Raw genomic sequence first — 14071 nt, forward strand, 5'->3', positions numbered from 1 at the left:
CATCCTATTGTGAAAATCTGAAAATTGTTGATGTTGTTTATCAGTCTGGTCTCTGTATAGGATAGAATCCATAATCCAGATTTGGCCACCAGCAGCATCTACTGTAATACTCAGTTAGAGTCTAACAGTATGAAGGACTAACTAATCAGCCATTGTCAGAAGGTTTCAGTTCCTAGAGCTTAAGGCATTTGAAGGAGAGCCTTTGTGCAGTGTTTTGTGGGGCTAATGATGCAGTCTGTGTTGTACCTTCTCAAGGGACGCAAACAGAAGGAAAGGTTTTAAATCCAAAAGCAGCTCAGAGGAAGGCAGAGCAGCCTGGAATTGGCCTTCCAGAATCTTTTAATGGAGTTTTTATGTAATTCGTGGGATTTCCTAAAGGCGGCACCTAAATCATGGAGCTGTGAAAAACTGAACCCATGTTACGACAGGAGAACATATTTTTCTTTCAATGGCAAAAATGAAAAATATCTGTTTTTATCAAGTGTTTAAATTAGCATGCAGATTGTTAGACTTGGTGGCTCACCCATTACAAGTGGTAAAACGGGTAAGGGCTAGAGACGGGATACTTAGTCACGACTGTCACTAATTTCTTCAGTATCCTTTATTAAAGATGGAGCTTATTTTACAGAAGTTGGTAAAAAGAAATAGCCTCCAATATCTAAATATCAGATCAGCAAGATACAAATCCACCAGCTTTACATGTAGATTCCATAAGTGTATGGATTTCTGCTTAAAACTCTTGATATACGAAGAACTTATCCCTACTCCACTACTCCCATAATCACCAGTTAAGTCCTTCAGTATCATTAGGACAGCCTTCTTGATAATTCTAGATACGATCTTTTTGTTAGACTAAGCCCCCAGTGTCAACACAGGTCAGGACCCCACCATGGTCCAAGGTATCATCACCAGCTAGTCACATCAGTCTGCTCTTTACTGTCCTTGAGTCTCAAGCCCTACCTCTCTTCACGGTGCTTTTGTCTTTCTAATTTTCTTTCTCTTCCATTTCTCCATCATTTACCTGCTCCTCTCCATTGCGTTCAGAATCTCTCAGTGTTTGGGTTCATCTTGTGAGTAACATGTCATGCTTCTGCAATATCTTAAATGGCAGGCATTATCTTTGATATGGTCTGAATTCACTGTGGATCCCTGGACTTGTAGTCATTTCGAGTTATCTCCCTGTGCAGGCCCCATGAAGCTGGTCAGGTGGTCATCCATGACTCACCCCTTGCCTGATCTACATTAATGACCTTTTGCTAGGGTTTCTCTCTGAGACGCACTCCTGCTCAGGACTCATGGTGGTGCCAGGCAGGGTTCCTCTAGTGTTCAGTTTGCTCCCACTACTGGGAGCACATCCAGGTCTGTCCGGCACCAGACTGATGGTTGATTCAGGCTCCCTTTATTCAGAGATTGTTAGGAGTTCACAGGTCAGAACACTGAACATAGACACAACTGTCTCCTGTCTGCCACCTACAGATGCACAGATAAAGCAGCTGCAATGTTTCTAGGGTCCTAATGATCCCTACTTATGGCTCACTTGCTGGAGCTTCTCTGCTCGCTGAGGTTGCAGTTCTGCAACTCTGGGCCCAGTTCTAAGCCACCCTTTTATCGTGGCCATTGCTTCTTTTCATATTCCTTATTCCCTATGCATCTATACCTAAGATATCGTGACACGGACTCAGATCGAAGCTGCTTTTTAAAATGTTTTTAAATTAAAAACATAATTAGCCACAGTGAGTACCTAATATTACTGAAACATAACTGAGGGAACATGCTTTCAGTCCTACCTATAGGTTTAGGTTTTCCAAAACCTACCTTAATTAGGGTTCTCAAAGGCTTTGATCCCCTTCCAGCTCACTGTCAAAGGGTAGGGGAGAAAAGATGGTAAGTAGGACACGAGGATGTAGACCTGTTAAGAAGTCCAGGTCAAAGGTGTCATCGAGCAGGAGTCTGCACCTGTGGCACGATCCAGTAGGAAGAGCCAGGTCTTCACCAAATCGGTACTAGTGAGTTGATCAGAACCAGCAGGGACACCAGGAGACCTTCTCTGCCATGCCTCTCAATGAAGTAGAGATCAGCAAAGAAGCGAGACCAACGGAATGTTGCAAGGCAGGCACCATATATACATATATACAACCACCATAACAAGATAAGATGGATGAAGCTAAGAAGTGCATGCTGACAGGAACCGGATATAGAAGTCTCCTGAGAGACACAGACAGAGCATGTCAAATAGAGAGGTGAATGCCAGCAGCTAACCACTGAACTGAGAACAGCCCCCCCCCCCCGTTGGAGGAATTAGAGAGAGGATTGAAAGAGCTGAAGGGGTTTATAACACCATAAGAAAAATAATGCCAACCAATCAGAGCTCCCAGGGACTAAACCACTACCCAAAGATTGTACACGGACTGACCCATGGCTCCAGCTGCATATGTAGCAAAGGATGACCTTGTTGGGCACCAAAGGATGGAGAAGACCTTGGTCCTGCTGAGGTTAGACCCACAGTGTAGGGGAATGTCATGGGGACAGGAATGGGGGCATTGTTTGGGGAGGGGAACACCCTTATAAAAGAAGGGGAGGGGGAGGAGAGAGGGAGCCTATGGACAGGAAATTGGGAAAGGAAATAACATTTGAAATGTAAATAAAAATATCCAATAAAAAAGATTTCCATGATATTTTCTTTTTTGGTTGTTTGAGATTTTCATACACAGGTGAACATAGTTTGGTCAAATACACCTGTTTCCCTCTCCTTTCTTTTTTTTTTTTTTAAACTACAGGTCACCTTTAATCTCATCTTCATGTTCTATACTTTTATACTCATGGAGTCCTTATAGCACTGCCAATATGTGTACAATTAGACAGTCATCCTCAGGAGCATGGGCTGCCTATCAGTCACTGCACATGAAGAAACTTGACTCTCTCTTGCCCAGTAGCCAAGTCGACAGCTTCTAAGCAAGGGTGGGAATTTGCAAGTCTTTCCCCTACTCCAGATGGAGTTGACTTGCTTGAGTTCTGCACACGTATTTTAATCAAATATTTTACATATCTTTAATTACACCACGTAAAGAGTTGTGGGTTTTTGTGGATATCTTTTATTTACATTTCAAATGTTTCTGGTTCATAAACCCCCTATCCCATCCCTCCTCCTGCTTCTTCTACGGAGGTGTTCCCCCTCCCCAACCACCTGCCCCTTCCCGCCTTCCCATCCTGACATTCGCCTACACTGGGGCGGGGTCTTATTATTTGTATATTCATAGTATCTACAATTAGTTGAACTACAGGTCCACAAGTAGAATTTGTTACTTATAATATCTTCCTTCAAATGTCAGTTTTATAGATCCACTAGATAGACATTTAGTTTGTTTGAGATCTACTACATATAAATATATTGCCAAAATCTGGGGACAGTTAATGTTATAAAACTCTGTACAGATGACCTTTTAAATGATGCAAAATATCATATCCATTCAGTTACAATGATTTAATTAAATGCAATCCTATTTCTTTCTGTGACCACAGGCTATTTGGGAGTAGAGTTGGAGCCTGCATATCCATGTTTCTTAGAAGACATTTGGAAACGATATTTTCCACACCTTTCTCATCATTTACCTTATAAAAATTAAAGCATGATGAACTCAGTTTCTACATACTGCCTTATGGCATGCTTGCATATTTCTTTATTTTGTCTTTCCTAGTGGTGAAAGAAGCTTAATCCATTTTTTCAAGTTCAGCTGTGGGCTCCATATCAGTTTAAAGGAACAGGTTAGTAATTTAGCTAATCCTAGCATTGTGCCTATTCAAGCTGCATTACATGTTTAAGTTCACGCTGTTTGTGCTCACAATTTACAGATTTTATTTGGAATAATGACATAAGATGCCCAGTGAAAGACTGTCAGTGAGAAAATGGTAAAGGTTCAGTATCTATCATATTATGCTGGATTCATTGAGGGAGGAGGAGGTTAAGATCCCGGGTGAATGTAGCAGTTTATCTGTGACTCCTATGGTGAATATTTTCCTTTCCTATCCTTGACTGTAGGCTTTTGTATTCACAGCTAAGATTGGACAAGAGAATACTAATGGAGAAGGTTTTTTAAGTGGGTCATTTGATCTGGATTCTTTCTAATATTGTCTTCGCAGTACAAGAACTAATAAGGATTCTTCTCCTACAGCTCAGACAGTCTGTCAATTATTCCTCCTGAGTGATCTCTACACACAATGATTCAGAACTTGCTTGTATACAATGATCATTATTTCAAACAGAAAGCTTGCAGGACCCCATGCTTTAATGTGACACTGTGTGGGATGCAAACCTTACAGAACAATCCTGAAGCAAGCGTCTATGAAGCAATACTAATGAGAGTTCTGTTTATCAAGTCACGGCAGTGTACACAGTGATGAAATGCTGCTCCTCTGGTTGTTTCTGTACTTGACTTTAAAGGCCCCTGTCAATAGATGCCAAGATCAATTAAATGCGATTGAATATGACAGCATTTCATTAGCAAAAATAATCAAGAAAAAGATGGAGAGAGAGAGACTAGTTTTGGGGATACCTGGACCACAGTTTTAAAAAAAAGGGTGACAAAGTCCCAGAATTTTTAATGCCCAGACAGAGGTATCAGGGGTTAAAGACATACCTTGGTTACGTAATAAACTTAAAATTAGTCATGGATACAACATATGCTGCTTAAAAATAAAATTAAAATACAGAACCAAACAAATAAGTAAATGAACAAAAATGTGAATGTAAATATACATTGTGTACAGGGGCTTAGAAAAGCTACAGAGAGCTCTTCTAACTCACATGGCTAACCAGATTTCTTTCCGTAGAGTCCTTTATCATAGGCTTGGGAGATTTTGTACATAATGGTTTGGAACAAAAATGGAAATGGACTTTAGAATCTAACTGTGTCAACTGTGCTCCTTGTTGGAAAGTCATCCAGAGTATCCCAAATATGCCCGTCTTAGTCTTTGCGCAATGGGTATACATATTCTTTGATAATGAATGTATGTGCGAGGGTGACGTGGACTTGTGGACATCATATGCTTTGGCCAGAAGTCATCTTCTCTTATTATTTCTCAGGAGTTATTTATTTCTCTTTATGCAACAGAGTATCTCTTCTTCCTACTGGGATGGAGACTCACCAATTAGGTTCAGTGGGGGCTGTTGAAGCCCAGTTTGGTTCTCATGCTTGCAATTTGAACTCTTCATATGCACTGATGATAGCTTATTGATAGAGATGCTAATTAATAAAAATAGTATTTGGAATTCACTACAGCTTCATATGTGAAGTTACTTTGTAATTGCAAAATTTTACTTATTCTTGAATTTGAAAAATGCACACATTAAAAGCAAAACAGTTCTGTGATTTATCTTACAATGACATCATTTTAAAAATTTGTTAGGATGTGCTTCTGTTTTCGCCTCTTATTGAAAATAAGATTCTCCCCTCCCTCTCTCCTGCCAGCTTCTCTTGATCTTTGTTCGTATCGAGATACACTGCTGTTCTACCTCTTATTAGAAAGCAAATGGGCTCCTAAGTGATAATAATTAAATAAAACAATATATAACAAAATAAATTTTAATCAGATAAACGAAAGCTAACACATTAGAACTATGTAACACAAACATAGGAGAAAGATCCCAAGAAAAGGCACAACAATCAAGCACCCTTTTGTTTGCATCAATAAAACCCAACAACAACAACAACAACAACAACAACAACAACAAGAAGAAAACGTTGAACAGGAAGTCATAGTATATACACAGAAGACCTGGTGCAGACCCATGCATTCAACATCAGTCCTTATAAATTCGTATGAACTTTGATAAGGTTGCCTGGAAAGGCTTCATTTCTTCATATCACCTGTCTTGTCTGGTTCTTTCTCTCTTTCTACCTCGTCTTCTGTGGGGCTCCCTGAGCCCCGAGGTCAGCGATCTGATAGAGCTTTCTTATTTATGCTGGAGTCTTCCGGGTCTCTGGACCTCTGCATGTGTACAGATAGCATTCTTTTACAGCATGTTTCGATTTTAACTTTTTGTCAGGTTCTGATGAAAGGTTTGGAAAATGTATTTTTTTATTTTTTTTAAATGTATTTTTTTAATTGGTGAATTTCAAATCAATTGTAAACTATTTGTGCTAATGCAGAAGTGTAATCTTTGCATGTAGATGAACCCTAAGGAAGGTATAGTTACAAAAACATCAAGTAGTGGGAGGAACGTTCGGACAAGACCTTTGGTTTCTAACATTCAATATTTAATAATTTTATTACCAGAGAAAATGAGAAAAATTGTTAATTAATTCTAGTTAAATTTCATACCATTTGAATTTCTTTTATTTAAGCACTACTCATTATTACAAAAGTTTCAGGTTTTTAAATAAAGAATCCCTTAGAATTTTTATTAACTGTTTTTGTGTGCACATGTGTGCTGGTGTAGTTGAGTGCACATGGCATCGGAGCACCTGTTGAAGACAGAATAACTTGTCATAAGTCTTGGAGTTGGAATCCTGGGAACTTGTGACTCCACGGGAGGAATGGGAACAAAACTCTAGTCCTCTGAAAGAACACGAAGGTCTCCTCGTTGCTGAGCGTCCTTTAGAGCTCTTTACATAAATAACACATTAACTGTTATTTAAAACCAGTGGCAGGAATTTGAAGGAGCATGCCTGGGAAATATCAGAAGCTTTGGAGGTAGGAAAGGAAAGAAAATATTATAATTTATTACAGTCATATTTTAACATCAAAAGTATAAACAAATGTACACAAAGAATCTTGTCTATTGAGCATATACATTGATCACTCTGTCTCAGTTGAGAGAATGAAAAATCCCATACATTCCTCTATTTTATATGTTGTCATTCAGTTACAGTGGATCTTATTATGTTAATATTAATTAAATTATGAATAAATAAAAGGAGTTTTCTTACAATCACAGGTATGGTTATATGGAAAGAAACTCTGGTTTTTAAAGACAAATATTAATAAGATGAATTAAAATTGAAAACTTTAAGGTCACATTTAAATACGTAACTATCACTATTTCTAAATGAATCTACAATATTTTGCTTGTCACTTTTAAATTTTTATGGAAAAATAAAGTGTTCAACCAACGAAGATTCAACCTCTAACACATGCAATGTCTGCATCATTTGCCATGTATTGCGACATTTCTCTCAGATTTCACTAGATGGTGCTATTTATTAAAGGTCTATTTATTTTGGTCTGTACTGAATACTTCATCTTCATGAATAACTTCCTCCAATTATGTTTTTATTATGGTTTTAATGGTAAGACAGGGAAACTACTATTCTATGACTGTCCACGCTATATTTATGGGCATCATTTATGGACAGCACTAATGCTCACAGTGATGAGGAGGTAAAGGTGAGACAGGACTGACGTCTTTCCCCTAATAGGATGACAGAGATGCTTAATGATGTGTGGCAGCTTATCAAATTCATCAAGGTTGGCTCGCACCTTTTCTTTTATCACTTCTTTCTGGTGGCTAATCAAATTACAATTGATATATTCCATATAATTTTTTCAGGAATATGTAGTAATTATTGATGTATACCAATTGACCATGTAGAATGCACCTAATAAACCATGAGACCATGAGAGTGTGTGTGTGTGTGTGTGTGTGTGTGTGTGTGTGTGTGTGTGTGTGTATGCAGATTCCTATTTTCAAAGTCTTTCTCAGAAGCTGGAAAGATGGCTCAGCAACAAGAGAAACTCAAGAACTTGCAGAAAATGTGGATTTGTCCCCAGAACTCAGGTTGGGCAAATATCAACTATCTATGACTTCACATTTTACAACAACCTCTTCCAGCCTCCATCTCACACACACACACACACACACACACACACACACACACACACACACACAGAGAGAGAGAGAGAGAGAGAGAGAGAGAGAGATGCATAGCATAAATCAAAATGAAAAACAGAATTACATGTAAACAGTGTTTTCAGAAAATATTATTGAGATCTTTGTCAAAGATCAAAAATTGTTTTTCAAATTCAGTAAAGGTAAAGACTACTTCTTAAATATAGTCTGTTGTAAAGCATGTTTAAAAAGTAATTATTGTAAGTCATTTCACATTTTTTTTAAATTTATGGCTAATATGCCATTATATATCATAAAGTGCTATTAGTTTAATTCGTACTTTACCACTGCTGGTCTCTGAGATACAATATTCGTAAAATTATCCAAAAAGATACTCATCCAGTCCCCTGCTCTTCCCCGTCCTAAGTTTCTCCCAGGGTTCACCTCAAACTGATGTCATGGTGACTGACTCCACATTACTAACACCTTCCCTGCATGCCTTTCCATGTCCATCGGATGTCTTGTACACATAACCACTTTTGAAAGGAAAAGTATTTCTTCCTTGGTATATAATGGTCATTTTTCAAAAGTCAAATATGTAACACTTCTGCAGGCCACAAGCCTTACCATGTTATTGTAACACAGACAAGAGCTTTGCATTCTTCATAGGAACTGTAAAAACCTGCAAGAATTTGACTCTTCTATTCATATTCATAATTGTTTTTGTGTTCGCTGTTCGTTTGGCAATACTTGTTTTAGTAATTTAAGACTCTGTGTCTTGTCCACTCTCATTTCCTGTATTTACTGACATGTGAGTAATGGTTTGTGATTAAAAGAATAAACAGAGTAAGTGGAGTCAAGGAATGGAATGTGAGCATAGGCACTTAGCTAAGTCAAGGTAAGGTAAGCTTTAATTAGAAAATACTGCTTAAACATAAACAGGTGCTCCTTGCAAAAGTGATGGTTTCAGGTTTTGGTTGCTTATTTTCCTTTTCCTAACCTTGTTGTTGTTGTTATTGTTGTTGTCTTGATTTAATTTTGCATCCTTTCATGTGCATTTATTTACTTTGCCTCACCTAAACAAAAACTTTTATGTATATTTGAATAAATATTTGACTATTTTTCTTGCTGAACTGTATGTAATTTCCAAAAGAAATATAGAGAAATTCCTTCTTCCTTTCTTTCTCTCACTCTAGACCCTCCCAAGTGACCTCACTCTCTTTTTTATTGGACATTTTATTTATTTACATTTCAAATGTTATCTCCTTTCCCAGTTTGCCCTCCAGAAACCCCCTATTGCATCCCGCCTCCTGCTTCTATAAGGGTGCTCCCTTACCCACCCAAACCCTCCCGCCTCCCCATCCTGGCATCCCCCTACACTGGGGCATCAAATCTTCACAGAACCAAGGGCCTCTCCTCCCACTAATGTCCAACAAGGATATCCTCTGCGACCAGAGCCATGGATCGATTCATGTGTGCACTTTGGTTGGTGATTCATCCCTGGGAGCTCTGGGGGAATCTGGTTGGTTGATATTGTTGTTCTTCCTATGGGTTTGCAAACCCCTTCAGCTCCTTCAGTCCATTCTATAATTCCTCCACTGGGGACCCAGTGCTCAGTCCAATGTTTGGCCGTTAGCATCCATTTCTGTATTTGCTAGGGTCTGGCAGAGCCTGTCAAGAGACTGTTATATCAGGCTCAGGTCAGTCTGTACTTCTTGGCATCTGCAATAATGACTGGGTTTGGTGACTGTATATGGAATGGATGTCCAGGTGGGGCTGTCTCTGGATGAACTTTCCTTCAGTCTGTGCTCCACACTTTGTCTCTATATTTCCTCCCAGAGTAAATTGTTTTCCCTTTTAAGTAGAACTGAGGCACCCACGTTTTGGTCTTCCTTCTTCTTGAATATTATATGGTCTATAATTTTATCATGGGTATTCTTAGTTTTTCCTAATATACACTTATCAGTGAGTGCATACCATGTGTGTTCTTTTATGACTGGGTAACCAAACAGGATGCTATTTTCAAGTTTTACCCATTTGCCTTAGAATTTCAAGAATTAATTGATTTTAATAGCTACATATTACACTTTGTTTAAATGTACCATATTTTGTGTATCCATTCCTCAGTTTAAGGACATCTGGATTAATTGCAGCTTCTGGCTATTATAAATAAGGCTGTTGTGAACATTGTAGAGCATGTGTCCTTGATATAGAGTGGAGGAAACTTTGGGCATATGCTCAGAATTGGTATACCTGAGACCTCAGATAGTGCTGAATTTTCTGAGAAATCGTCAGACTGATTTTTAGAGTGATTGTAACAGCTTTAATCCCATCAAAAATGGAGGAGTATATCTCTTTCTCCACATCCTCACCACCATCTGTTGTCATCTGAGTTTTTGATCTTAGCCATTCTTAATGGCATGAGGTAGAATCTCAGGGTTATTTTGATTTGCATTCCCTGATGACTAAGGATGTTGAACATTTCTATAGTTGTTTCCCAGACATTCGGTATTCCTCAATTGAGAATTCTTTGTTTAGCTCTGTACTTCATTTTTTAATATGGTCGTTTGGTTATCTGGAGTCCAACTTCTTGAATTTTTTGTATATATTGGATATTAACTCTGTATTCCATATAGGATTGGTAAAGATCTTTTCCCAATCTGTTGGTTATTGTTTTTCTCTATTGATAGTGTCCTTTGCTCAGGGAAGCTTTGCAATTTTATGAGGTCCCATTTGTTGATTGTTGATCTTAGAGCATAAGCCATTGGTGTTCTGTTCAGGAAAAATTCCCCCTGTGCCTATGTGTTCGAGACACTTCCCACTTTTTCTTCTTCAGTTTGAGTGTATCTGGTTTTATGTGGAGGACTTTTATTCACTCGAATTGAGCTTTGTACAAGGAGACAAGTACAGGTTGATATGCACTCTTCTACATGCTGACCTCAGGTTATCCAGCACCATTTGTTGAAAACGGTTGTCTTTTTTCCATTGGAGGGTTCTAGCACAGAGATGAAGTGACCTAAGGTTTGCTGGTTCATTTCTGGATCTTCAGTTCTATTCCATTGATCTACCTGCCTAGCTCTGTACCAATATCATACATTTTTTATCAGGATTGCTCTGAAATACAGCTTTAGATCAGGGATTGTGATTTCCCCAGAAGTTCTTTTATTGTTCAGAAAAGTTTTCATAATCCTGTTTTTTTTGTTATTCCAAATAAATTTGCAAATTGCTTTTTCTAATTCTATGAAGAATTGAGTCGGAATTTTGATAGGGATTGTATTGAAACTGTAGATTGCTTTCAGCAAGATAGCCATTTTTAGGATATTAATCTGGCTTATTCATAAGCATAGGAGATCTTTCCATTTTCTGACATCTCTGATTTCTGTCCTGAGAGACTAGAAGCTCTTGTTACACAGACCTTTCACTTGCTTGGGTAGAGTCACACCAAGGTATTTTTATATTATTTTTGACTGTTGTGAAGGGTATCATTTCCCTAATTTCTTTCTAGGCCTGTTTTCCTTTCAGTAAAGGAAGGCTACTGATTTGTTTGAGTTAATTTTATATCCAGCCACTTTGCTGAAGTTATATAACAGTTTTTTAGAGTTTTCTTGTGGAATTTATGGGGCACTTAAGTATACAATCATATCATCAGGAAATAGTGATATTTTGGCCTTTTCCTTTCCAATTTGCATCCTTTTGACCTCTTTTTTTTTCTTTTTTGATAGGTATTGTTTTATTTACATTTCCAATGTTATTCCCTTTTCTAGTTTCCTGGACATAAGCCCCCTATCCCATACCCCCTTCTTCTATAAGCTTGTTCCCCTCCCCAACTACCCCTCTCCCCAACCTCCAACTTCCCCCTTCACTGGGGTGTCCAGCCTTGGCAGGACCAAGGGCTTCTCCTTCCATTGGCGCCCAAGATTTCTCTGGCTAGGACTTCAAGTACTATATTGAATAGGTAGGGAGAGAGTGAGTAGCCTTGTCTAGTCCCTGATTTTGGGATTGCTTCAAGTTTCTCTCCATTTAGTGTGAGGTTGGCTACTAGTTTGCTGTATATTGCTGTTACAATGTAAGGTAACTATTTAAGCCTTGAAGTTCTCTTTCTTTCTTGGGTCTTTGTGTAGTTTAGGAATGAGCAAAATTGTTGGCTCACAGAATGAATTGGGTAGTGTTCCTTTTGATTCTATTTTGTGGAATAATTTGACTGCTTCTAGTTCTTAGGGGTTATGGGACAGTTTAGGTGGTTTATCTGATGCTGACTGAACTTTGGTACCTGATATTGGTCTAGAAAATTGTCCACTTCATCCAGAATTTTCAGTTTTGTTGAGTATAAGGTACTGTAGTAAGATCTAATGATATTTTGTTTCTGTTGTTATGTCTTGCTTTTCATATCTGATTTCTTTAAATTGGATAATGTCTCTGTGCCCTCTATTTAGTGTAGCTAAGGGTTTATTTATCTTGTTGATTTCTTCAAATAACCAATGCCTGGTTCTTTTCATTCTTTGTACAGATCTTTTTGACTCTCCATGGTTAATTTCTGTCCTGAGTTTGATTATTTCCTGCCTTCTACTCCTCTTGTGTGTATTTGATTCTTTTTGTTCTAGAGCTTTCAAATGTGCTGTCAAGCTGCTAGTGTATGTTGTCTCCAGTTACTTTTTGTAGGCACTCAGAGTTATGAGTTTTCCTCTTAGCACTTCTTTCATTGTATCCAATAAGTTCGGGTATGTCATACCATCATTTTAATTAAATTCTAGAAAGTCTTTAATTTTTTTCTTTATTTCTTCCTTGACCAAGTTATCATGGAGTAGAGCATTGCTCAGTTTCCATATGTATGTAGGCTTTTTGTTGCTTTTGTTTTTATTATCATTTTTGTCCATGGTGATCTGATAGGATGCATGGGATTATTTCACTATTCTTTTTTCTATTCAGACCTCTTTTGTGGCCAATTACATGGTGAATTTTGGAGAAGGTGCCATGAGGTGCTGAGAGGAAGGTATCTTCTTTTGTTTTAGGATGAAATGTTCGATACATATCTGTTAAATACATTTGGTTCATAAGTTCTGTGAGTTTCTCTATGTTTTTTTTTTAATTTCTGTTTCAATACTATGTCCATTGAAGAGAGTTGGATAATCCAACTATTATTGTGTGAGGTGCAATATGTGCTTTGAGCTTTGTAAAGTTTCTTTTATGAAGAGGGGTGTCCTTGCATTTCGAGAATAGATGTTTAGAATTCAGAGTTCATCTTGGTAAGTTTTTTCCTTTGATGAGCATTAAGTGTCCTTATCTTTTTTAATAAATTTTGGAAGAAAGTCAATTCAATTCAATATTAGAATGGCTACTCCTTCTTATTTCTTGGGACCATTTTCTTGGAAAATATTTTCCAGGCTTTTACTCTGAGGAAGTGTTTGTTTTTGTGAGTGTTTGTTTTTCCATTATGCAGCAAAATGTTTGGAACTGTTTATGTATCCAGTTTCTTAGTCAATGTCTTTTTACTGGGGAATTGAGTCCATTGATGTTAAGAGACATTAAAGAAAAGTGTTGCTTCCTGTTATTTTCTTTGTTAGAGCTGGGATTATGTTTGTGTTGGTACCTTCACTTGGGTTGTTGACAGATTACTTTGTTGTTTTGCTAGAGTGTTGTTTTTCCCTCCTTGCCTTGGAGTTTTGCATCTGTTATCCTTTGTAAGGCTTGATTTGTGGAAAGATAGTGCATAAATTTGGTTTTGTTGAGGAATATCTTGGTTTCTCCATCTATGATAATTGAGAGTTTTGCTGGATATAGTAACCTGGGCTGGCATTTGTGTTCTCTTAGAGTCTATATAACATCTGCCCAGGATCTTCTAGCTTTTATAGTCTGTGTTGAGAAGTCTTTTGTGATTCAGATGGGTCTGCTTTTATATGTTGCTTTATCTTTTTCCCTTATTGCTTTTATTATTCTTTCTTTATTTTGTGCATTTGGTGTTTTGATTATTATTTGATGGGAGGAATTTCTTTTCTGGTCCAATCCATTTGGAGTTCCATAGGCTTCTTGTATTTTCATGGGTATTTCTTTTGCTGGTTTAGGGAAATTTTCTTCTAGAGTTTGTTTTTTAAGATATTTACTGGCCCTTTAAATTGGGAATCTTTGCTCTCTTCTATACATATTATCTTAGGTTTAATATTCCATTTCCTTTGAATGTTGTATCAATGTTTTCCAAGGTATCCTCTGTACTTAGATTCTCTTTTCTATCTCTTGTCTTCTGTTAGTGAT

The 14071-nt window shown here is 37.7% G+C and overlaps 1 pseudogene; it reads right to left on the bottom strand.

Moving 5' to 3' along the window:
* Positions 1-1398: 1398 nt before the first annotated feature.
* LOC120097269 (small nucleolar RNA SNORA17) lies at positions 1399-1515 on the bottom strand (annotated as a pseudogene).
* Positions 1516-14071: the final 12556 nt, after the last annotated feature.

The sequence above is a fragment of the Rattus norvegicus genome, chromosome 15, assembly GCF_021556685.1.
Source record: "Rattus norvegicus strain SHRSP/BbbUtx chromosome 15, alternate assembly SHRSP_T2T, whole genome shotgun sequence".
In the NCBI taxonomy this organism is placed as follows: Eukaryota; Metazoa; Chordata; class Mammalia; order Rodentia; family Muridae; genus Rattus; species Rattus norvegicus.